Source organism: Panthera leo, chromosome B2 (genome assembly GCF_018350215.1).
Source record: "Panthera leo isolate Ple1 chromosome B2, P.leo_Ple1_pat1.1, whole genome shotgun sequence".
NCBI lineage: Eukaryota > Metazoa > Chordata > Mammalia > Carnivora > Felidae > Panthera > Panthera leo.
This window is the reverse complement of record NC_056683.1, coordinates 108,822,950-108,847,156: the sequence shown is the minus strand read 5'-3', so window position 1 is coordinate 108,847,156 and position 24,207 is coordinate 108,822,950. Positions and strand designations below refer to the sequence as shown.

The 24,207-nt window shown below is 35.6% G+C and overlaps 1 long non-coding RNA gene across 2 annotated transcripts in view; it reads right to left on the bottom strand.

Annotated features, from left to right (window-relative positions):
* Positions 1-16,886: 16,886 nt before the first annotated feature.
* Positions 16,887-24,207, bottom strand: part of LOC122220343 — a 47,219-nt gene continuing 39,898 nt past the window's right edge. For both annotated transcript variants that reach the window (XR_006202807.1, XR_006202808.1), the window contains 2 exons: positions 18,440-18,563; positions 16,887-17,034 (listed from right to left, as the gene is read on the bottom strand). This is a non-coding gene — a long non-coding RNA (uncharacterized LOC122220343). The remainder of the gene's footprint in view (positions 17,035-18,439; positions 18,564-24,207) is intronic.

Below are 24,207 nucleotides of genomic sequence, written 5' to 3'. Positions count from 1 at the left end.
AAGACACAATTTTACTCTCGTTTGCTGGGCTATACTATTTCCAAGTGTACATGTTCTTTAAGTTAAAGAAGGGAAATAAAGAAATTGAAATCTAACTTTCTTGTCTCCAAGGTCAGCAGCCCATGAATATGTTTTGGTCTTGTATTTATATTGTCCTTTCCTTTAAATGAGCCTAAGGTGTTGTCCTAACTAAAAATTATTTTATTCAATTCAGAACACATTCTGAATTCTCTTTATTATAAGAAAATCTGTTTTTCCTCTTGAAAAAAAGAAATCTATGCTTCATTTAGTTACATAACTATGTGTTTTACCTTAGTGAAACTGTTTATCAAGTACAATTATTACTGAATTTGTCCATTTTATTTAAAAAATTTATTAAAATGCTAATTCAGAATTAGTTTCATGACCGAACAATTATGATTATTTTATAACAGGGTTTTTTAAATGAAAAATTGTGATCTTTTTCAATTATGTTTTGTTAGGCATATGAAAGAATATTGATGTCTAAGTATTCTGCTACCTTTTCTTCTTAATCTATGCCTCTATGACCAACTTGAAATAAGACTAAAGAACTTCTTTATACAAAATTAAGTTATTCACGGATATCACTTGAACCATTTTCTAAGCCAAAAAGATTAGCTAAAGCATGAGCCAGTAATTAAATATTCTCTTAACATATGGAATATACTATATCTCTTATCTCTAAAATTATTTTCATGTGATCCTTCATAAAAGACACGCTATGTGATTTTCTCTTCTTTTGGAATAATTCTACCAAAATGTGATCCAATAAGTAATAATACTCAAGGGGCATTGCGTTACTATGGATGGCTTCCCTGTTAGAACACCAACAACGCAGTTTTCTCTCATGAACACCTACCAGCATCTCCAAATGCCTGGTAGTAACTCCTATTATACTTCGTACTCTAGCAGTGCTGATGTTACATTTTGAACCATAATGTACTTTTATACAGAATCTCACTTATCTGATCTTAGAATCTTGTCTCAATTGAAATGTTTTGTAAAAAATTGTGGGACAGGTTTTTTTTTAAATATGTTTTTCTCAAATTCTCAGAAATATTAATGCCATTTCATTAATATAAACACTGACTTCCCAGCACCACATCTTCTGAGATTGCCAGGTCTTGTCTCTGCAGAAGAAATGGATGCACTCTGATTTGCTAGTGAGGCAATACTGCTCTTAAGGGATGAGGGACAGTCATTTATAGTTCCTGTCATCTGCATGGCTTCTTTAGGCCCCACCATGGGCCGGGGCTTAGAGCCTACTTTATCCATGTTGCCCTGTGTGTTGAAAAATGCACATTATTGGCACAGTGGCAAGCAGACTCTTATTCAGAACTGTGAAAAAGATTTCTTAATATGGGAGCCAAATGTATTTTTGGATATTTACCTTTGTTCCTAAATACCAGTTTCTGAAATTTTAAGAGATGAATGGATTAGTTTTTAAGCACTTTCAATGCCTATCTCACATAAACTGTGGTGGATTACTCACTTCAATGAGTAGCATAAACATTCAAAAGTAATTGATGGCTGCAGATTGGAAACTAGTGAAGAGAATATGGTAATGGTAGGTGAGTGAGTTATAAGAAGTTGAACTAGGGTTCTAGGAGTAAGAAAGATAAAGGGAAATCGAATTATCAGAGCTTAATGACAGATTGAATGAGGAGAACAAGGGAAAGAAGGTATGGAAGCAGAGACTGTAGTTTTGATTGGGAAAATGTTGGTAACAAAAAGAAGTCTGGAGGAGGAACTGATTTGCTGAAAGAGATGTAATGATTTTGGCTTGGAATATTTTAGCATGAAGAAGTGAAACATCTAAGTAAAGATATCTCACTGGCAATTTAAAACATGGGCTACGGAGTTCAGGTTAAAATTGTTGTAAGATTTGGTTTTATACTCATAGAATTGATGTTTGAAACAACAGGTATACATGAGATTACCAAGAGATATGATGATTTGGGCTAAGTGCCAAAAAGCACACACACAGCCTGAGTGGATTTCCAAATAAATAGCTTAAAAAAAGAGGCAATGTAGAATCTGGGAAAGAGAAGGGTATTTAAAATGACTACAGGGGGTTATTTGTAAGGAAAATATCACTTGAGTACTGGGGAGGGTCTCAACTTTGAAAAAAGTACAGTTATTCCTTTAAACCAACAGTGAATGCAGAACACAGAGGGAAAAAAATATACACATTTTGAGGCGAAGAGTATGAGCATTAGGAAGCTGGGGGTTGAAGATAATTTTTCAAGGTGGTGAGGTTATCAGCTGACTCCAAATGAAGAGCAAATTGAGCAGAGTTGAAGTTTGCCATACCTCTGGGGGATTCTGAAGACAGCTGTAGATGAATAAAAAGATTATCTAAGACTGGGAGGGTCTAGGATGATTATGTATTGGAGTAAGATGGCATTGTTTTATTGCTTTCCTTTCTTTAGCATCAGAATAATCCCTTCTATGCACCAAATTTCCATTTTATCTAACATTTATTGGACAGTAAGGAAGCAGAAAAAGTTAATTTGAACCTCAATAGTATGCAAGTTCTACCTAAATTGGTAAAACCAGCCTTAAAATGTGCTTTTAATGTGACTGTTGATCAATCATATTTCCTTTAGAGTAACAAAAATTTCCCAACATATTTGCTGACTTGTGCTAGAATCCGTTTTCAATAGTTAGAGTTCTGGGGTCTGACAATTGGCTTCATAACTCCAGAGAATTCACTTAGCCTAGACTTGCTTCCTATTTATTTAGCATTCTATCATCCTTGAGAGAGATTTAAGGATCAAAGTTGGTCTCAACTTGGGTAAAATCTGAACTTATTCTGACAGATAGCCCACACCTATCTTCAAGTGAATCTTACTGTGAGGCTACACACACAAAAAGATTTGTCAAGGGAAGAATTATTTTGTTTTGTTTTGTTTTGTTTTGTTGTTTAATGGGAAAGAGCCCCAGCCAGTAGATAAATATGTCTTTGGCTCCACCTTCTGTACAAAGTGAAAACGAACATCATCAGAAGTAACGTAAATTATTTAATACTTCCACTTAAAAAAAATCAGCTTTTTAAAAATTAAGCTTAATTTTATGATCATTTGTGAATGTTTATATTCCTTCAGCAAATATTTCCTATGTCTGAGGAACTATGCTAGTAAGGATGTTTTAGTTATGCATTGAAAACAAAAACAGTATTAGGTTGAAATTCATTCAGCTTTATGGTTTGAGTTTTCTTTAACTGAATTTTGAAAAAAGAAGCAAATAATGCTTGGGTAAAAAATATTTATATTTTAAGGAACGTGTTCTTTTCCTCTACCTTCTACAGGGGGTTGCTATTTTTAAGCATCCTATTAATGGCACGCCCACTTAAAAAAATTACCAGAAGCAAAGCTAGAGGTTTTGTATCTGAAACTACTGATTTAGCACATATGCTAGTTTACGTTAAGGAGACACAATAAAACATTTGAACAGACTGACAATTGACTGCTCTAACAAACTTAAATCAGCTAAATATCATCTAACAAATGAGAAAATTATTTTAGGGCAAAGAAAATGAACATTATTTCATTAATTAAAAATCATTCATCAAAGTAGTTATCTCATCAACATAATCATTCACCATCATTTTATATTTGGCATTGTACTAAATGCAATGGAATTTTGGAGAACAGAGAGAATATTTTATAAGTGCAGGTGATTCCTTTATATGAAAAATGTTTGCAAACAATCAAGAGCATAAACAAACACATAGTTATAATAACAATTAATGCACAAAATTATTTGTATGTGTGTTGAGTTGATGCCAAAGAAAAGGAAAAGACTTAGCATTGCTTCAGAAGTCAGCTGAGATAAAAATTCCCAAATGAAAAATTTATACGCTTGGTTATAGCACCACTTACCAAAATCATTAAAATATCTTTCTGTTGTATGTTTAAGTGCACAGGGAAAGGTACCTATGGGCAGCTTTAGATAGTACATGTCCTTTATGGACACCACCAAATTTAATAGAGTCTTCATTTAGGATAGTATGAAACAACACAATTATCTATAAGAAATTATGCATGATAGTAACTATAAATTCTATATGTAGTAAAAATATTACAGCCCACAAAGCTCTAAGGATACAAAATTAAACAAAAGACCTTAAGACAGCCTCCAGTTTTCTTATTAATTAATTATTTGCTACTGGAAATGAATAGTACTTTAGTGTCAGATGGTTACTGACATAAAAACAAGGTCCAAAACTATTGTAGCAAATTTAATAAGTTTGCAAGGCTTAGGTGACTTTTTAAATTCTTGAAGATTCATGTAGTCACCTACAACAAAACACTAGAGGTCAGAGCCAGCCCAATATAAAGTCAGAATATTACCACCCAGTGAAGTATAGCTTAAAGACCTTCAAAACTCTTTCAGACCAAAATCATCTTCTCTAGCCATTCACTCTGAAGGCTAGATTTTCCACCATTAAAGTTCTACCAGTGGATTAAGACATTAGAGTCCTTAAATAGGTGGCAAGGTACCTATGGGCAATTTAACAAAAATTAACTTACCATTGTGATTTATGAAGAGAGCTTTAAATATCTGGGAATATAAATTTTTATGGAAATAAGCAGTCAAGAGATCTACAAACTGACCTAAACCAGTTTGGTTGTGCACAACTTCTGTGTTCTTTTTGGCATATGATTAGTGGCCATCACAAAAGATTGAGGTGTATTAAGGCTACTCTCCTGTGACATTAGTGCCAGATGAAAATAAAACAAGCTTTTAGACCAAGTTCAACCTCAGGTTTACGTACTTATTTAATAAGCACTTATTAGTAAGCAGGCACTAAGCATTTTGTATAACTTGTTTAGTATTCTCCAGGAAGTCCCAACTCTCTTCTTTGTAGGTGCTGAGCCCACTACTTCACATGAAAAGAAGTGATGATATTCCAGAAATAGCATACATATTGTAATACAAAGACTTGGTAACCAGATATCTTCCAAACCAATGAATGGACACAGAACAAAGGGTCAAGTTACTGGTTTCTTAAATCCTGTTCATGCTAAATTACAGCCAATGTACAGATGTTGAATACCACTAATTTCCCCAAGGGGAGCCTATGTCTAGCATTCATTTTGCAGATTAATAAACCACTAATTTCACTAGTGAAAATCTGTATCTGACATTTGGGATGCTAATTAACAAATGTCTCATGTATTTTAAGAACATGGATACAGCAGCACTTGTAGTTCTCTCTGAGGTCGGCTTTCTGATGTGTATTTGCCACCAAGACCCCTAGAACATGAATTCTTGATCATAAAATTCTTTCTTTCTTTCTTTTCTTTCTTTCTTTCTTTCTTTCTTTCTTTCTTTCTTTCTTTCTTTTCACACATTTTTTTAAAGTCTATTTATTTTTGAGAGAGAGAAACACAAGCAGGGAGGGGCAGAGAGAAGGGAGACACAGAATCCAAAGCAGGCTCTAGGCTCTGAGCTGTCAGCACAGAGCCCAATGCGGGGCTCGAACCCACAAACCGTGAGATCATGACCTGAGCCAAAGTGGGATGCTTATCCGACCGAGCCACCCAGGCACCCATGCTGATGTTTTAAAAAGTGAATTATAGACATCATAAAACAGGGAAACTATGCTTGCTTAGTTTATTATTTAGTATACTAGATTTAATATACTAGAATTTAGTATACTAGAAAATGGAGTTACCTTTTGGATGCCTGGTGTTAAGAGGGGAAGAGAAAGCCAGGAGTTCGAAGGAGATACCAGAAGAATTGGGGGGTATTAAAAACACATAGGGATATTTTAAAAATTTTACCCTTGAATGGCCCATCTCAAGAAGTTACGAATTTACTCCTAAAAAAAGGCATGGATATTTTAAATACTTTTAGTTTAAAGTGTAATACTTCATAATACTTTATATTTCCTTCATAAGTAACTTGAATCTTATATCATGTAAAGTTCAGATTTATACATATTCAGTGGACTTTCATTCATGTTTCACACTGACCTTCTCCACTCCATACCCCTGCCATTTTCTTGACCCTGAATCACTCTTGTTGAAATACTTGTAGGCAGGTTGTTATCACCTGACTTCTGATCTTGAAAGCAGCAGAGGCAGCTGGTATTTTGATATTCTCTTGACAATCTTGTTTTATAAAATTTCCAGTCAAAATAGCAGACTTGATATGTTTGGAAGGTTCACATGACTTTTTAATCTATTAGAAATTCATGCAGTATTGGGTGGAATTCATTTCAGTAGCCAATTTCCCTTCCATAATTTTAGTAGTTCTTTTATTTTCAATCTTGAATGAAACACTAATGGTTTTTAAATACTGAAATTCAAAATATTAAAATGTGGAGAATTAAAGGAATCAAGTTATGATTATTATAGGTAATAGAGTATTTTTTCTATTCTAAAGCATTAATAAAGACAATGGAGGTACTTCAGGAATATAAGTCTTGTTTCATGGATTTGTATATAAAGATTTCAGTAATTTCCTTGGCTTCTTTGAAATAGTTTAGCCAGTGGGGAAAATACTGCATAGTTTTGAATCAGACCTTTTGATTATACCCATCCATTAAAAGACAGCATATTATGTGTTTAGACTAAATTCTAAAATATAGCCAGCCTGAACAGACATTTTTAATGAATTGACCACTAAACCAGATAGGACATAAAATCAATCTTTATTTTAGACCTTAATTAGGTAATGAAAACTGCAATTTTGTATTTAGATTTAAGAAACAGTTATAGAAAGCCTATTATGTCTTTAGTATTTCTGTGTTTTTATCTACAGGCAATCCTGATAAGTCAGATTCATTTGGAGGGGCTTCCAATATCCTTAAATATGAAGATATGCTACAGCCAGATTATAAAATTCTTGGTACACTTTAATATTTAAATTAACTAGTTAATAATTTTAATATAAAACCTCATAAAGCTATACAACTTTACTATTCATATCACAAATTATAGGGCTTATTTAAAACAATATAAAGTTGCCTAATGGTTCATCATGAGGCAAGATGAGTCCACAATGTTTAAAGGTTTCAAATGTCAGTTTATCTAACCATATGTATAATCTTATTTAGAAATGATATCAAAATTCCACATTTGAGGCCCAGACCTAATAGCCCTTTTGATAATGGCCTTTATGTTTAGCTCCTACTCTATCCCCTGGCCTCTTAGTAAAAGGATCTGGATTCTCATCTAGAAGTTGGAGCTCCTCCTTTGCCATTGACTTACTAGTCACTTTTGCCTTGGATAATTTCTTCTCTTTTCTATCAACTTTTTGATGTGTAACATATTTGCAGAAGTGGGAACATATCTTAAATGTGTCATCTAAAGGATTTTTGCGTATCAGATACATCTGTTTAACCTGCAATCCTACCAAGAAATGGAGAATTACATCAATATCATCCCCATAGCTTTCCTTGAAGTCCTTTTCTTTCATTACTTCTCCCATATGGGTAATACAATCAATATCAGTCTTTCCTATTTTTCCTCCTCTCTTTAATTAAATGGAATCTTAAAGAAATTGCTTTTTTGTTATCTGACTTCTTTTGGGTTCATCTATATTGTTGTAGACAGTTACAGATCATTCATTATTATTGGTCAGTAATATACTCTTGTATGAAATACCACAATTTATTTTTTCTACCTTTAATGGATTTTTGGGCAATTTCCAATTTTTGGATTTTACAAATAAAAATCCTCTTAACATTCTAGTACATGTCTTTTGAGTTTTATATCATTTTTTCGTGATTTGTAGGATCTCTTTATTGTATGAGTCCTTTGCCAATGAGTGTATTGTGAAAAACTTTTCTTCCTCTGTGTTGCCTGTTTACTCTAATTTTTTTTTGATAAAGAAAGATTTCTAGATTTAATATACTCTAAACCGTCAATTTTTTTCTTTACAATTTGGACCATTTGCATTCTTTTAAAGAAATATTTGCCTACTCCAACTAAAATCAAGAAAATATTCTCCCATGTTTCCTTCTAAATTTTGTTGTTTAACTTTTCACCTTTAGATCTACAATACCTGTAAATTGACTTTGTGTATGGTATAAGGTAGGGCATCAAATTGCATTTTTGTTGATATACAAATTAATTTATGTAGCATCATTTATTAAAAAGACCATCCTTTGGGGCACCTGGGTGGCTCAGATGGTTAAGTATCTGATTCTTGATTTCAGCTCATGTCATGATATCATGGTTCATGACTTCAAGCCACACATTGAGCTCTGTGTTGACAGCATGGAGCCTGCTTGGGTTTCTTTCTCTCTGCCCCTTCCCCGGGCATGCACTCTCTGTCCCTCTCTTAAAATAAATACATAAACATGAAAAAAAAAAAAAAAAGAAAAAAAGGCCATCTTTTTCCTATTGTAGCAGTGTTCTGTCAGTTGTAAATCAGCTGACTGTATATGTCTGGATCTATTTCTGAAAGTCTTCATTCTGTGCCATTGGTCAGTTTGTCTTTGTACCAATAACATGTTCTCTTAGTTACTATATTTTCATGAAAGGTCTTGATATATTGACAGAATAAGTACTGCAGCTTTGTTTCACTTTTTCAGATGGTGTTGGCTGTACTTGGCCCTGCATTTTCATGTTTTTTAAAAATTCATCTCAGTTTTCACATACATGCAAAAATAAAAGATAAATAAGAAAAAAAAACTTGGGATTTTTATTGGGTGGCATAGGGATGATTCTGTAGATTTTTATTTTTTATTTTGCCTTCAAAAAAAGGATATTTTTACTGGATAGAGAGTTTGGGGTTGACAGTTTTTTTCTTTAAGCACTATCATGCATTATGTTCCATTCTTTTCTAGCTACCTAGTATCTGAGAAGTGAGCTGTTACCTGGATTATTATTCATGTATATGTAAAGTGTCTTTTTTTTTTTTTTTTGGCTGCTCACAGATTTGCTCTTTATCCTTGGTTTTCAATTGTGCAACTATTATAACTGAAAATTTCTGTCTTTTATCAAATTTGGGAGTTTGGAGCCATTACATCTTCAATTTATTTTATTATTTAAGAAAATGTTTATTTATTAGTTTTGAGAGAGAGAGCACAAGGAGGGGAGGGGCAGAGAGAGAGGGAGAGAGAAAATCCCAAGCAGGCTTTGTGCTGTCAGCACAGAGCCTGACGTGGAGCTGAAACTCATGAACCATGAGATCATCACCTGAACTGAAATCAAGGGTCAGATGCTTAACTGATTGGGCTACCCAGGCATACCTTCAATTTAAAAAGGTGTTTTTTCTGCTACATTCTCATTCTCATGTCTGTTTTGGACCATGATGTATATAGAACTACATACTATCATCTAACAGGTCCTGAGGCTTTGTTCATGTTTTTTTCTCCCTATTTTCATACTGGATAATTTCTTTTGATCTATCTTCAAGTTCATTTGCTTTTTCTTTTGTCATCTCCATTCTGCTGAGTCCATCCATTGATTATATATTATATATTATATATTATATATTATATATTATATATTATGTATATATTTATATATATTTTTGGTTTTAAAATTTCCGTTTGTTTTTTCTTTTATCATTTTTCTTTCTCTGCTGAGATTTTGTATCTTCTTATTCAATTGCAAATATATTTTGTTTTACTTCATTGAGGTTAGTTAAAATAGCCACCTTAAAACTTTTAATTTCTAGTACCAACACTTGGGACATCTCAGGGCTTCTCTTAGTTGATTTTTTTTCTATTGGCAGTGCATTCCATTTGTCTGGTTTTTCATGTCAGGTGATTTTAAATTATACCCTAGAAATGATAAATGTTAAGTTGTCGAGGTTCTGGATTCTGTTATTTTTCCCTGATGTCTGCTATTTCTTTTGTTTTAGCCAGCAATTATATTATTGGATATTTTTATAGGATAAAATTATTTTAGATCTGAACTAGGACAGCTCTATGTTTATCTTCAGGACATCTGGAAGTCTGTCACCTAATCTTGGCCAAGAAAAGGTCAGTCGGCTAGCTAATGATTTATAATATGCTGTTTTAAGTTCAAAACTCCCCTGGAGGCACCCAAGATTGTCTTGTTTATTGATGAATTATACCTAGCATGACCAGTTAAACTTTTGGGCTTGGCTTTTATACCTAGAAGAACATAAAAGGGCCCACTGAAAATTTTTGGGCAAGTCTCCTAAAACCAAGACTTATCAGAGAAATCTTGGCCAATTCAATCCCAAGATGAAACACATATTCATATGACAGAGCGTAAGGTGTTGTGCTTGGAGGTTTCACACACCCTTAGTGCTTTTTTTTTTTTTTTATGCTTTTTCTCTCCTCTTTTTCTTGTTGTACCATATCCTTTGCCTTCAATAACTGTTTTACATGAATATGCTCTGTTGACTCTTGCAAATCCTTTCAATTATCTAACCTACTGTAATCCATGCAAAATTGAACTGCTAACTCTCTTTCTTGGGTGGCAGTATTTAATTACTATTGGCCAGGATGTTTCCACACAGGTGTGATTAAGGCGTCAGTCAAAGATATGGGAAGGAAGAATTTGAGCAACCCCTTTCTGATTCTTTTCCTTCCAAAACTTACCTACTCTCTTCAATGGTCACAGTTTTCTGAGCTTCAGTTTTATGGTTTGCACGCTATTTTCCTTCACAGTCCCAGTGCTTCCAGCACCATCTGCCCTTGGCTTCCTGCTGAAAGTCTGCAAAAAATGGAAACTCACTTCATGGAATTCCATTTTTCTTTCTTTTTTTCTTTTAAATTTTTTTTTAATGTTTGTTTATTTTTGACAGAGAGAGAGAGACAGAGCATGAGCGGGGGAGGAGCAGAGAGAAAAGGAGACACAGAATCTGAAGCAGGCTCTAGGCTCTGAGCTGTCAGCACAGAGCCCAACACAGGGTTCGAGCTCACAGACCGCGAGATCATGACCTGAGCCGAAGTCGGACGCTCAACCGACTGAGCCACCCAGGCGCCCCCATTTTTCTAAACAAGTACATAGTTGTTCTTACTCTGTTTACTCTCCAGTGCTTTAAGTGGCCGTTATTTGTATTAGGTCTAGATTTTATGATTGTTTTCTGTGGAGGATTCAGGCTGGTTTGATCTTACTCTGTCATTATTGGAAGCTGAACAACTCTCATGAGATTTTTTTAAACTATTGCTTTTTTTCCAAAAAATAAAAAAAAAGTTGTTTTAAAATGAAAAAAAAATGCACTATATTTTAGTTTGTTTGGTACACAAAATCTATTGCCAACCCTATGAGCTAATAGAATGTTTAGAAACAGATTATTTATTCATCTTGAGAGAGAGAGAATCCCAAGCAGGATCCATGCTGGCAGTGCAGAGCCCAACACAGGGCGCAATCTCCTGAGCCATGAGATCATAACCTGAGCTGAAATCAAGAGTCAGATGCCTAACTGACTGAGCCACCCAGGCACCCTAGAATAGGATGATTTAAAGGAGAGATTGTCTTATCCTGAGAATAATTATGAATCCATTTGGTCAGAAAAAATATTTTTACCAAAAAATAAAAGCTTCATCAGTTGTCTGCTAATTGTTTTATGATTCAGTATAGTCCTAGCATTATTGGTTAGTGACAAATAGATGTCAATGACATCTAGGAAAAAAAGGTTACTATACCTAATACATGGATATTATCCATCTTCCTTTTCACTATGTTAATATACTATCTCATTTAATCCAATGAGGTAGGTATTCCCTGTTTAACAGATGATCACACAGACGTTCTGGGAAGTTAAGTAACCTGCCCAAAGTCACTGTACTAAATGACAAGGCCTGGCCTATTCTAAGTCTGAGCCTTTAGTTACATATAATACATGATTAATTACTGTGAGTTAATTGGTATTTATAAGGATGTGTGTATGTATGTGTGTGTGTAAGTATGCTTTAAGTATATTTTTGGTAAGTCGTATTTCTGGCAGAGGGAAAAGAGCATTGCTGAAGGAAAGTACACTGGCAAATGCTAACTCTGTGAGTTTTTTTGTGTATAATGGTATTAAGTTTATCAGGAAATTAGTAGGTATTTTATGAGAAATATAAACAAGTTTATATTAAACCATAATTATTCAATTTTCTTTTAGTATATTTAAAATAATTATGTCCTATCATTAGTACTTCTGTAAGCATAAATATATTTCATTGTATTGTAGGAAGACCTATAAAGCAGATTGGCAAACTATAAGCCACAGGCCAGATCCTGCCTACCATCTATTTTTGTAAGTAAAATTCTATCTTATGTTATTTAATTGGAATACAGCCATGATTATCTGTGTATTTATTGTCTATGGCTGCTTTTGAGCTATAACAGCAGAGGTGAGTATGACCTCAACCCTAAAATATTCATTCTCTGAGTCTAAATACAGACAATTTGCCAATCCCTACTCCTAAAGTATTCTTGAGATTTTCTTATTTTTCTTTCTCTCCACCTTTCCATTTTATTAATAAGGTACTTGCAGTCCATAGAGGCCTAGTAAACAAATTAATTGCATATCTAGGACTAGAACCCAGATCTCCTATTTCTCAATTTGGCACTTTGAATTAAGCCTTTCTTTCTCTCTTTCTTCTTTCTTTCTTTCTTTCTTTCTTTCTTTTTCTTTCTTTTCATGTTTATCTTTTCATGTTCATCTTTTCTTTTTCTTCTCATGTTTATAGAAAGACATGGTTCTCTGATCTCAAGTGGATTTTATTCTGGTCTTTCTCTAAATCATTTCCCTCATGATGAATTAGGTTTATAAGCTAGGAAAGTATTTCCTTCAAGTTCACAAACACAGAATCAAATCACAGAACAACCTATTTTAAAAGGCTACATTTTTACACAAATGGTACATGATTTGGCAGGCTGATATTTAATCAATGTCAGTGGATAGAAACAGTTTGTTCACTTGCTACCTGCTTTTCTTAAGTTACCTAACCTTCATGTTTGTTGAAATTTTCAGATGTGTAATTGACCCATCTAAAGGTGGTTGCTGCTTATCGTGTTTTCTGAAGTTCTAAGATTGATTGTAAAACATTTCATAAAGTTAACAGGCATGTACTTAAGAAGAAAGATACTGCTATAATAGGTGTCATTCTAATGTAGTATGTGCATGAATTTGTCCCTTATGTTTCTGAAGTGTAAGGTTTTATTATTATTTTTTAAAATATTTTATTATATATTTTAAATTTAAACCCAAGTTAGTTCTTTGTCCATTAGTCAGTTGATGGATATTTAGGCTCTTTCCAAGTGATGCTATAAACGTTGGGGTTCATGTGCCATTTCAAATCAACACTCCTGTATCCTTTGGTACACACCTAGGATAAATACCTAGTAGTGCAATTGCTGGGTCGTAAGGGGTTCTAGTTTTAATTTTTGAGGAACCTCCGTACTGTTTTCCAGAGTGGCTGCACCAGTTTGCATTCCCACCAACAGTGCAAAAGGGTTCCTCTTTCTCCACACCCTCGCCAACATGTTGCCTGAATTGTTAATTTTAGCCATTCAGACAGGTGTGAGGCATTATCTCCTTGTGGTTTTGATTTGTATTTCCCTGATGATGAGTGATGTTGAGCATCTTTTCATGTGGCTGTTGGCCATCTTGATGTCTTCTTTGGAAAAGTGTCTATTCATGTCTTTTGCCCATTTCTTCACTGGGTTATTTGATTTTTGAGTGTTGAGTTTGATAAGTTCTATAGATTTTGGATACTAACCCTTTATCTGATATGTCATTTGCAAATATCTTTTCCCATTCCGTTTTAGTTTTGCTGATTGTTTCCTTCGCTGTGCAGAAACTTTTTATCTTAATGAGGTCCCAATGGTTCATTTTTGTTGTTTCTCTTGCCGCTGGAGACATGTCAAATAAGAAGTTGCTGCGGCCGAGGTTGAAGAGGTTGTTGCCTGTTTTCTCCTCTAGGATTTTGATGGCTTCCTGTCTTACAATTAGGTCTTCCATCCATTTTGAGTTTATTTTTGTGTATGATGTGAGAAAGTGGTCCAGGTTCATTCTTATGCATGTCGGCATCCAGTTTTCCCAACACTATTTGCTAAAGAGACTCTCTTTTTTCCATTGGATATTCTTTCCTGCTTTGTCAAAGATTAGTTGGCCATATATTTGTGAGTCCATTGCTATGTTCTCTATTCTGTTGTTATGCTAATACCATACTGTCTTGATGATTACAGCTTTGTAATACAGCTTGAAGTCTGGAATTGTGTTGCTTCCAGTTTTGTTCTTCTTTTTCAGCATTGCTTTGGCTATTTGGGGTTTTTTTTTGGTTCCATACAAATTTTAGGATTGTTCTTTTTTTTTTAGTTTTTTTTTTTTTTTTAAACGTTTATTTATTTTTGAGACAGAGACAGAGCATGAATGGGGGAAGGTCAGAGAGAGAGGGAGACACAGAATCTGAAACAGGCTCCAGGCTCTGAGCTGTCAGCACAGAGCCCAACACGGGGCTCAAACTCATGGACCGCGAGATCATGACCTGAGCCAAAGTCGGACGCTCAACCGACTGAGCCACCCAGGCGCCCCTAGGATGGTTAGTTCTAACTATGTGAATAATGCTGGTATTATTTTGATAGAGATTGCATAAGGTTTTATTCTTAACATTGATTCCTTCTGAAAACCAAGTGAAGATTTGGAGAGGAGACTTTAAGCCTACAGTTTTATTTGTGAATATATGCTACTTCCCTCTTTAGGCACAGATCATGATAATGGGACAGCAGATGCTGCTGCACAATGAAAAGCATTTTACCATTAAAATCTTTTCTAAGTATTATTCACAATGGCTTTTACCTATATCATTGGGACCCCTTTAACTTTAAACTCTAGAATAGTGGTGCCACATTTGCAGAATATGGTTTTAATTGGTGAACTTATTTTATTTTTTTAAAAACTTTTTTTAACGTTTTATTTATTTTTGAGACAGAGAGAGACAGAGCATGAACAGGGGAGGGTCAGCGAGAGGGAGACACAGAATCTGAAACAGGCTCCAGGCTCTGAGCTGTCAGCACAGAGCCCGACGCGGGGCTCAAACCCACGGACCGTGAGATCATGACCTGAGCCGAAGTCGGCCGCCCAACCGACTGCGCCACCCAGGCGCCCCGGTGAACTTATTTTAAATGCAGATGATTGGGATCCACCAGAGGTATAATGAATCTGAATCTCTGGGTGCTGGTAGTTGAACATATATATATGGTTTAAAATGTTTTTAATATATATATATATATATTTAACTTTTTATTTATCTATTTTGAAAGAGAGAGCAAGCAAGTTGGGGAGAGGTAGAGAGAGAGAGAGGGAGAGAGAGAGAAAGGGATGTATATTTTTAAAAAGATCTGCAGGTTACTCTGAAGCACAGCAAAGACCCTCTGGTAATGAGAAAATTGTTTTCATCTGATGGTCTGGAAAACTGGGTTGTAATCCTGGCTATCTTGTTAAACTATAATGTGGCCTTGGGCAAGTCACTTAAGTAACAAATAAACAAACAAAAAACGTACAGGAAGGGAGGGCTCCTTTTGGAAGTTCTTGCCTTTGTTGCCTTTGTTGCCTTTGTTGTTGTTTCTTTAGTTTTCTCATCTGTGAAATAAGGATGATTATAGTATGCACTTTGGAATTGTCATAAGAATTAAGATCATGCAGATAAAATGGTTTAAAAAATTTTTTTTAATCTTTATTTAGTTTTGAGAGAGAGAGAGAGAGAGAGAGAGAGCAAGCAGGGGAGGAACAGAGAGAGAAAGAAACACAGAATCCAGAGCAGGCTCCAGGCTCTAGGCTCTGAGCTGTCAGCACAGAGCCCGATGTGGGGCTTGAACTCATGAGCTGTGAAATCATGAGCTGAACCAAAGTCAGATGCTTAACCAACTTAGCCACCCAGGCGCCCTGCAGATAAAATGTTTAATATAGTGTCTGGTACATAAAACTCAGTAAAAGTTAATTCATTAGACTTATTATTATTATAATTATTACTACCGATACCAAAATGACTTAAAACTATAATTGAGTATAATAGACATACTATTTGCCCCTACGAAACCAAGAAAGAGCTGACCTTGTTCATTCACTCACTTATTCATCCATTCATTACAATAAATAATCACTGCCGCCTGCCAGGATCCAGACACTGCACTGCCTTGCCCTGATAATACAATGTTGAATACTATGGGGTCTCTGACCTCAAGAGACATATATACCAGTGGAAGGTAAAGACCAAAAAATCAACTCAATATTCCTATAGTTTTTCCTTTGAAGTACAATCACTTCAATAAGAAAACAAACTGACAATACTATGGGGCGTCTCTGGGATCATTTTCTTCCCTAGTGAAACACACAGTATATTGCTCATGCTCAAATACTCAACAAGGGAAAGAAATAATGGCTCTTTTCAACAATTTGCAGTGTCAAAATTTATATCCACCTTGTCAAAAGACTTAGTAGTCAAGCAATAAGCTGCTGCTTTTATTTAAAAAAAAAGGCCTAAGTACTTGGTAAAAAGCCATTTCACTCACTTCTACAAGGATGATAATTTCCATTAGATAGTTTTATCTCTCTTCTTGAGTAATATGGTATGTATATGTTAAACAAGTTTGCATTTTTGGAGAACTTGTTGCTCTAAGAGTAGTTTAAATAAAAATGAACTAAGAGCATTCAGTTAAGCTCCCCTGTCTGATGGACTCACTGTCTTTGACATCTAGAGGAGGTTTTATAATCCTTGTTTTAAAGACTTAATAAAATTGGTGTTAATAGTCTTTTCATCATTTAAACTGTCTTCCCTTGAGAATTCCATTATTGCTCCTGATAAATTCCTTATAAGAGTATGGGGAATTAGAAAGGAGGATAGGAAATGTTTAGATGATCATGAATATACACAATATCAAAGTTTACTTTATTAGAGATAACACTAAGAATATTAAGAAAGAGGCATCTCTTGACATGCTAATTGTTCTATAAATTAAAACTTATGTTTTCTACTAGGTAAATTGAGAATACTGATTCAACATGCTTGCTTTTCCTATCAGATCTCTCTTCTTCAAGTTCGAATTGGAGAAATTTCCTGGAAAATACATAGATCCTACATGCCTAAAAGTGAAGCAATAGATTAAAAAAATACTTGTAACATACATAGAAAATAAAAGTTAGAAAAACATAGCAAAAGACTAATTCAGATTACATAAAACAATATCAATAGCACTGATACATAAATAGGCAAAGTATATTAACAAACGAATCAAAATGGTGAATACATTAAAAAAAAAACTACCACCACTAGTAATAAGAAATGTAGATTAAAATAAAATAGCATTTTCTCTATAAAATTGGCAGAGATTATAAAATAGCAATAGGAAACACTGATAACAGGGTGTGATGACACCACTATTCAATGCTACAATGTGTATAAATTACAATTTTTTGAAAGTAACTTAGCAATAAAGCATCAGTATTAAACATGTTATACTTTTTATTAGTCTGGTCTCTCAGGGTTGTAAGCTACCAAAACCCCCACACTACACCTGCTTAGGTCAAAAGGGAAATTATATCCTAGTTTCAGGATGGAGTCTGCTGCTGAAGTGATGTTACTAGGAATCTCTAATCTCTTAAAATGAACCTCTGGCTTCTATCTTTCTTCCTTGTTAGCTTCATACTAAGGCAAGCTCTTTCCAATGGTCACTTATATCACCCTGTTAGCAATCCCTAACTTCCACAGTAGTTCTTGGAAGAACACAAGACTGAGTCTCATCTGAGTTGGGTCTCACATTTGGTCCTGAGCCAGTGACTGCAGCCAGGAGAGTAAATGCCTTAATTCCCAGGCGTGGGTCCTGCACACACCTTACAGCTAGGGGTGGAGTTGGCTTTAACCCAAACTCCTGGGATATAGGGTGATTCTCCAAAGTAAGGTACTGTCACCAAAATGAGGGGAAATGAAGGCTGGTCAGAAAAATAGTTATTATAGTACAGTTTCACCCTTTAATAACACTCCTGTGAATTAATGTTAAGAAATAATAGATGCAGATTTACATTTATTACAGCTTTAGTCATAAAGTTTCAACAAAAAATAGAAAACAAGACAAAAAAAAAAAGCAATCCTATTGCCCAACAATAGGGGAATTGTAAATTAAGAAATACAAAATGTTTTAGGGAGTCATTAAAATTATATTTTCAAATGGTTTATTGTGCTTATGGGGAAAGGACATTTTATAATATAAAGCCATAAGGGCAGAATATAAGATAATGCATACAGTATGACCTCACTTTATAAAAAGCACACAGGAAAAAAAAAACTTAGGAAAATCTATTAAAATACTAATTAGCTCTAAAAACTGTTGGAATTCACATATTCATAAAACAAATATTTTTGAAATGCTTATTTTATGTCAGGAATTTTATTCTGAATATTATTGTCTCTATAATTTTCATATTTTTACATATGTTACAATAAGCAACTGAGAGGCGCACTGCATTTAAATTGAAATTCTAATGACCTTACTTAAATCCTTATGATGTTCCAGATATTGTTCTATGGTGCTTCCAGGTACCCTGTCTCATTCAGTGTGTCTCTGATGAAATTGGTTGTCAGTTTTATTTGCTCCATGTGAGTATTGTTCTTCTGCCTAAGCCATAAATAAAATTTGTTGATTGACAAGAGTGATTCATTTGTTCATTCATCCAACCACCTGTGAATTGGTGGGATTAAAAAATAACCTCTAAAGGAATTTCCTAAAATTGAGAAGGTAAGAAAGCTTTTAAATTAGCATGGGTCAGTGAACAGGTTTTTTCAATGATTAGAATATGTTAATTATACTTTGCTTTATGTAAATGAAGAGCTAAATGAATGCCAGCAATTCTGTCCAAGCCATTGTGTGTGAAGAGGTTATGTTCATACACAGCAGTGTTCAACTTCCATCACAAAAATCGCTTACATAAATGGTCTTTCTGTACAATTTTGGAATTACTGAATCTTATTATTAATGTTTAAATATATTATTGGTGTTAAATACACTATAGATACATTAACTATGTTCAGAGTTCATTTATTTTCTAGTCATTCATTTATGAATAACTTTTATTCATTCTGTTGGCTCAGGTGGGACCCTTCCGGAGAAAGGGTCTTCTGGCAAGAATTTGTGGCTGCCACCACCTGAAACTTCAGCTCACAGGAAAACATTATTGGGGGACGTAATGCCTCTAAGCCTCAGAGGAGACTGCTGTGGCCAACTTTCATGAGAAAAAAAAAATGAAAAATGTAGGCAGAGGTTTCCAGAGCAAATTCTGCTAGGAAAGAATGCACAATGGCCTTTAAGGCCAGTGGAGGCAGTAATCTTGACTATATAAGGCTGACTAGGTCAGTTGTGAGGGTGCTGGCTAATAGTAAAGAGATCCAACAGAGACACATGAGAAATTTTTCTCGTTTTTATTGTAACTCCCTCCTTTTTTATTAGTATTTACTATTTTATTTATTATTAACTTGGAATGTTTATTTTATATCTGCTGGAATACTTATTTTGGAATTAGATATATATTTTTATCATATATCACTCCTGGGCATGTACACAAAGGAAATATAAATAAAATATGATAATTAAAATATTCCTAAAATTTTTCACATTCAGTGTCCAACTCTTTTGAGAGATTCAGAGTTACTGATATAAAAGAATATTTAACATATCGGTACAGTTCAACAAATAATTAGATAATGACTCCCTATGTTAAGAGAATGTTATGAGCACCGAAGAAGCCCTGTGTACTCTCTCTTCCTTATTATAGTCACTACAGTCTGTTTTAATGATAATGATTTCCTTGCTTTTCTTTATAGTTTTACCAACTGTATTTGCATCTGCAGCCCCCACCCCACCCCCCACCCTTCTGGTATCACCAAGGTCTCTGAATTAGACCTCAAGTACCTGGGACCCCATCCCTGTGAGTGATAAAGGGAGGGGGGCAATAACTGGTAGATGGTGTTGAATTAGGTCCCAGTGAGGTCAAACCCATCCAGAGTTGCTGGGGGATTTATAGTACCTCCTAGGTCATTTATTTATGCAATAGGTTCTTCCTAGACTTGAGATCAAGAGCTAGTCAGTCCATTCAATCTCCTGGTTAGGAGTCAGAACTGAATAGTGGAGTAGGCCACTGACCTGGCCTCTGACTGGGTTGCCATTGAAACCCCTGGAAGTCTGTCTATAAAGGGTCACAAAACAAGCAGCTTTGTGCTGCGAAGGCCTGGAGTAGTGTTTGAGCAGGCTGGAGGAGAGGCACTGCACACTTCTTACTTTGGCCACCTAATGCAAAAGAAGGTGACAGATGGCTGCCTGTCTGTACCCAGAGCTTAGTGTTCCCAGATAACTTAATAATCATTATATCTACCATTTATTGAATGTGAAACACCATTCTTAGTGATTTACACACAATAGTTCACTCCTCACTAAACCCTATAGGATAGGTACTATTAAACAGATGAAGGAACTTTTTTTTTTAAACAAATGAAGGAACTAAGGCTTTGAAAATTTACTTGTGCAAGATCGCACAGCAAATGAGCTCAAATTCATTCTTAGGATCTCAAGGGTGGTTTCTAAAATGCTGAAGGAACACAGATGAATTACACTTGATAGTGGTAGGTTTTCATTTCTATCTTCATGAAAAGTGTGTAATTTTTACTCTGTATCTGAATAAATAAAATATCTTTCAAGATGACCTCCTGTATTTTCTGAAAGGCCCATGATGTTTCCAAAATATGTTTGTTTTTGGAGATTGAGGGGACGGGATAGTCTGTTGAATACTGTACTTGGATTTCCACTACCACCCTCCTATTGGGGAATGGAGAATTCTATCCTTGCAGCTGCAGCATTTGCAATATTTACCACTAGAGGGAGGGATCAGACCATGGAGAGCAGCCACCAGTCTGCTAAGGACCTCCTTGGCCATTTCAGGCTCTTCACTGGCAGCTGGAAGTAGAATGAGCATGAAATTGGAGAGCCATTTGTTGATAAAAACAGATATCTCCTTGTTATCTGGAAGAGATGATTTCACAAGCCCAGTAGAGAGAAGAGTCAACTTGTGGAGCCCTGAAGTGAAAAGGGCTAACATGCTTAGTATCTTAGATTTGAGGATCCCCAGTAGCACTCTAGACACCCGTAGCACTCTTCCCCCAAACTGTGACAATCAAAAGTGTTTCCAGAAATTGCCAAATGCCCCCAGGGACAAAATTGCCCCTGAATGAGAGAACCACTATCTTAGAGACTCAAAATGTCCTGAAGACTTGAGTTCTCAAAGATAGTAAAAGATCTGCCCTTCCTGGTGAGTAGAGAATCTGGGGCTCTTCTTGGTCTGGGGTTTCACAATTCAAGGCTATGAACAGAAAGGATAAGGCTAGTCCCAGTTCATAAAAGAAGTATGGACAAAGGAGAACATATCACAACACCAGGCAAAGTGGGTAAGGAAGCAAATAATAGCTTGAAACTTTACAATTATAGGGACAAAAGAGTAAGAACTGAATCTAAAGGAATGGACTAAAGGTGATGTTAGGCCAGAAGGAATTATCACACTCAAGAAACAAAGCCTTCCCAATCAAAAAGAATGAAATCTTGCCATTTGCAACTACATGGTTGGAACTGGAGGGTATTATGCTAAGTGAAATTAGAGAAAGACAAAAATCATATGACTTCACTCATATGAGGACTTTAAGAGACAAAACAGATGTACATAAGGGAAGGAAAACAAAAATAATATAAAAACAGGGAGGGGAACAAAATAGAAGAGACTCATAAATATGGAGAACAAACTGAGGGTTATAGGGCGGTGGGGCTAAATGGGTAAGAGGCACTAAGGAATCTACTCCTGAAATCATTGTTGCACTATATGCTAACTAATTTGGATGTAAATTTAAAAAAAATAAAAAAACAATAAAAAAAACAAAACAAAAAACGAAGCCTTCTACAAGAGGAGACCTTGAGTGAGATACCTGCCTGGATAGGAAAGGGCTGTTAAGTTCTTGGACCCAGTTCATATGCTTGTCTCTCGAACCTGCTCTTGAAGTATTTTCTGTCTCACTTGCTTGCTAGTATTCTTACCCCTTATTCAATCATGCCAGATACCTTGGAGTTATTCTTTGATTTAAATATGAATTTTCCTATCTATTAGAGACATCCGTGACCATAAGACCTAGGTCACATTGAGGGCTGTAGTAAACACTCTGCATATTCTAGCAGGCTGGCAGCAACTTCCTTACTTGCAAGAATGCTGACCACAAACAACCCCAAAGAAATTGAATCAAGAGGAAAGAACCAGATTCCTAATACACAACTTAGAGAGCACGTGAATTCAAGGCCCCATGTATTCTGGAATGCCAGATAGAGGCCCTGATACTGCCAAGAACTCTTTTTTGGCAAAAGTAATATCCATGGCTCCTGGGTCTTGACACCAAAAGGTCACTGGTTGGTGGTTCTGGTAGGCTCAGGTCTATACTCTGGTGCACATAGTTCACCACCTAAGCTATCCGTTCACTTTTTCAGAGGTCTTTTGCAGAAAAGATGGTATATGGATCTATCCCACCAAGTAATGAACTCTTTTGTTAAAAGGTATAGTTTCTTATACTAAACCAATAAAACCATTAAGGGGTGTCTGGGTGGCTCAGTTGGTTAAGTGTCCCACTTGGGCTCTGGTCATGATCTCATTGTGAATTCCAGCCCCTGAAGCCTGCTTCAGATTCTGTATCTTCCTCTCTCTCTGCCCCTCTATTGCTTTTGTTCTCTGTCTTTCAAAAATAAATAAGTATTTAAAAATAAAAAAATAAAAACCACTAGACTGTTATATTCAAGAGCACCTGACTCAAACACAGTTGCATTGTTTGCTGGAGTGGGCCATAGTAAGCAGGACTCACTAAATGTTTAATAATTGCACATATGAAGAAGTGAATGAATAAATGCATGGCTACACTCACAACTTAGAATATTCTAGTATTTAAATTTTTCCGCAACAATGAAAATAACTCAACATTTTTAGTACTTGCTTCTGCTCTGGGAAGCAAAGGGATTTTAATCAGAAAATGGTGTTGGTACCTGCCTAGATTCCTTTTCTCAGCTGAAACACCCCTCTTACAGGCACTCTGAGTATTAACTACTAACAACTCAAAGCTTTCCCTTTCTCTTTCCAGAGAATTGCCCCTAAGTGAAGTGGTAGCCAGGAACCAACAACCCTATCTTGGAGGCCAAGCCCTCCCAACCTTGGCCAATGACAAAGGAGTCCAAAGGTCAGCCCCTTTGCCTCAAGATGAGTCAAATATGTGGTGTAATTCATCTTCCAGAGCTTCTTTATGGGATCAGACTGAAACTGTTATTCCACATCCCTGCTGAGCTTCATTTTTCCCTGCCTTATTCCTCTGCCTTCACTTTACTTCTCCTGAGGACACTTCCCCAATAAGTCATATGAACAGGAATCTTCATCTCTGGCTCTTCTTCTATGGAACCTGAGCTAAGGCATTGGTGGCATACCAAGACCGCATGCCAACATTGGTGCTTTCCCAAACTTTTCAGAAAAAAAGGGATGGCACAGCATCCTAATCACATATAACTCTTCTCCATTTGTTTCAGAGTCACTACCCTCATCTTACTTTAAACTTTCCTTTAAACTCAGTGTTATCAGTGTCCGTCCTTGGGTGAAAGTCGTATAATGGTAAGATGTCAGGATTGGTATTTGTAGAACGGTAGATTATTACAGCTGAAAATAAATTTGCTAGCTTGATTAGCTTGAGTTCTTTTACAAATGAGTTGATTGTGGCCCCAAGACATGATTTTCTTAAGGTGATACAGTTAGTGAGTAGCAAAGCGGGGACACAATCAGATTTCCAATCTCCCATTTTAGTACTTTCTCTAAACCCCTCTTTTAAATTTTTTAAAAATTGTTTTTAATGTTTGTTTATTTTTGAAAGAGAGACAGAGTGCAAGCATGGGAAGGGCAGAGAGAAAGAGGGAGACACAGAATCCAAAGCCGGTTCCAGGCTCTGAGCTGTCAGCACAGAGCCCGACATGGAGCTCGAACTCATGAACCGCGAGATCATGACCTTAGTTGAAGTCGGATACTTAACCAACTGAGCCACCTACGTGCCCCCAAACCCCTCTACTTCTTGTTAGTCACTGTGCTCTCATGAGGGAATCTTATAAATTGGGTGCTATGCAGGCAGGTTGGAAGAAATGCCTTATGCTCTCAACATCCATGAAATATTATTTTAAATGGATGTTAACAATGTGACTGTAGGGTGACTAC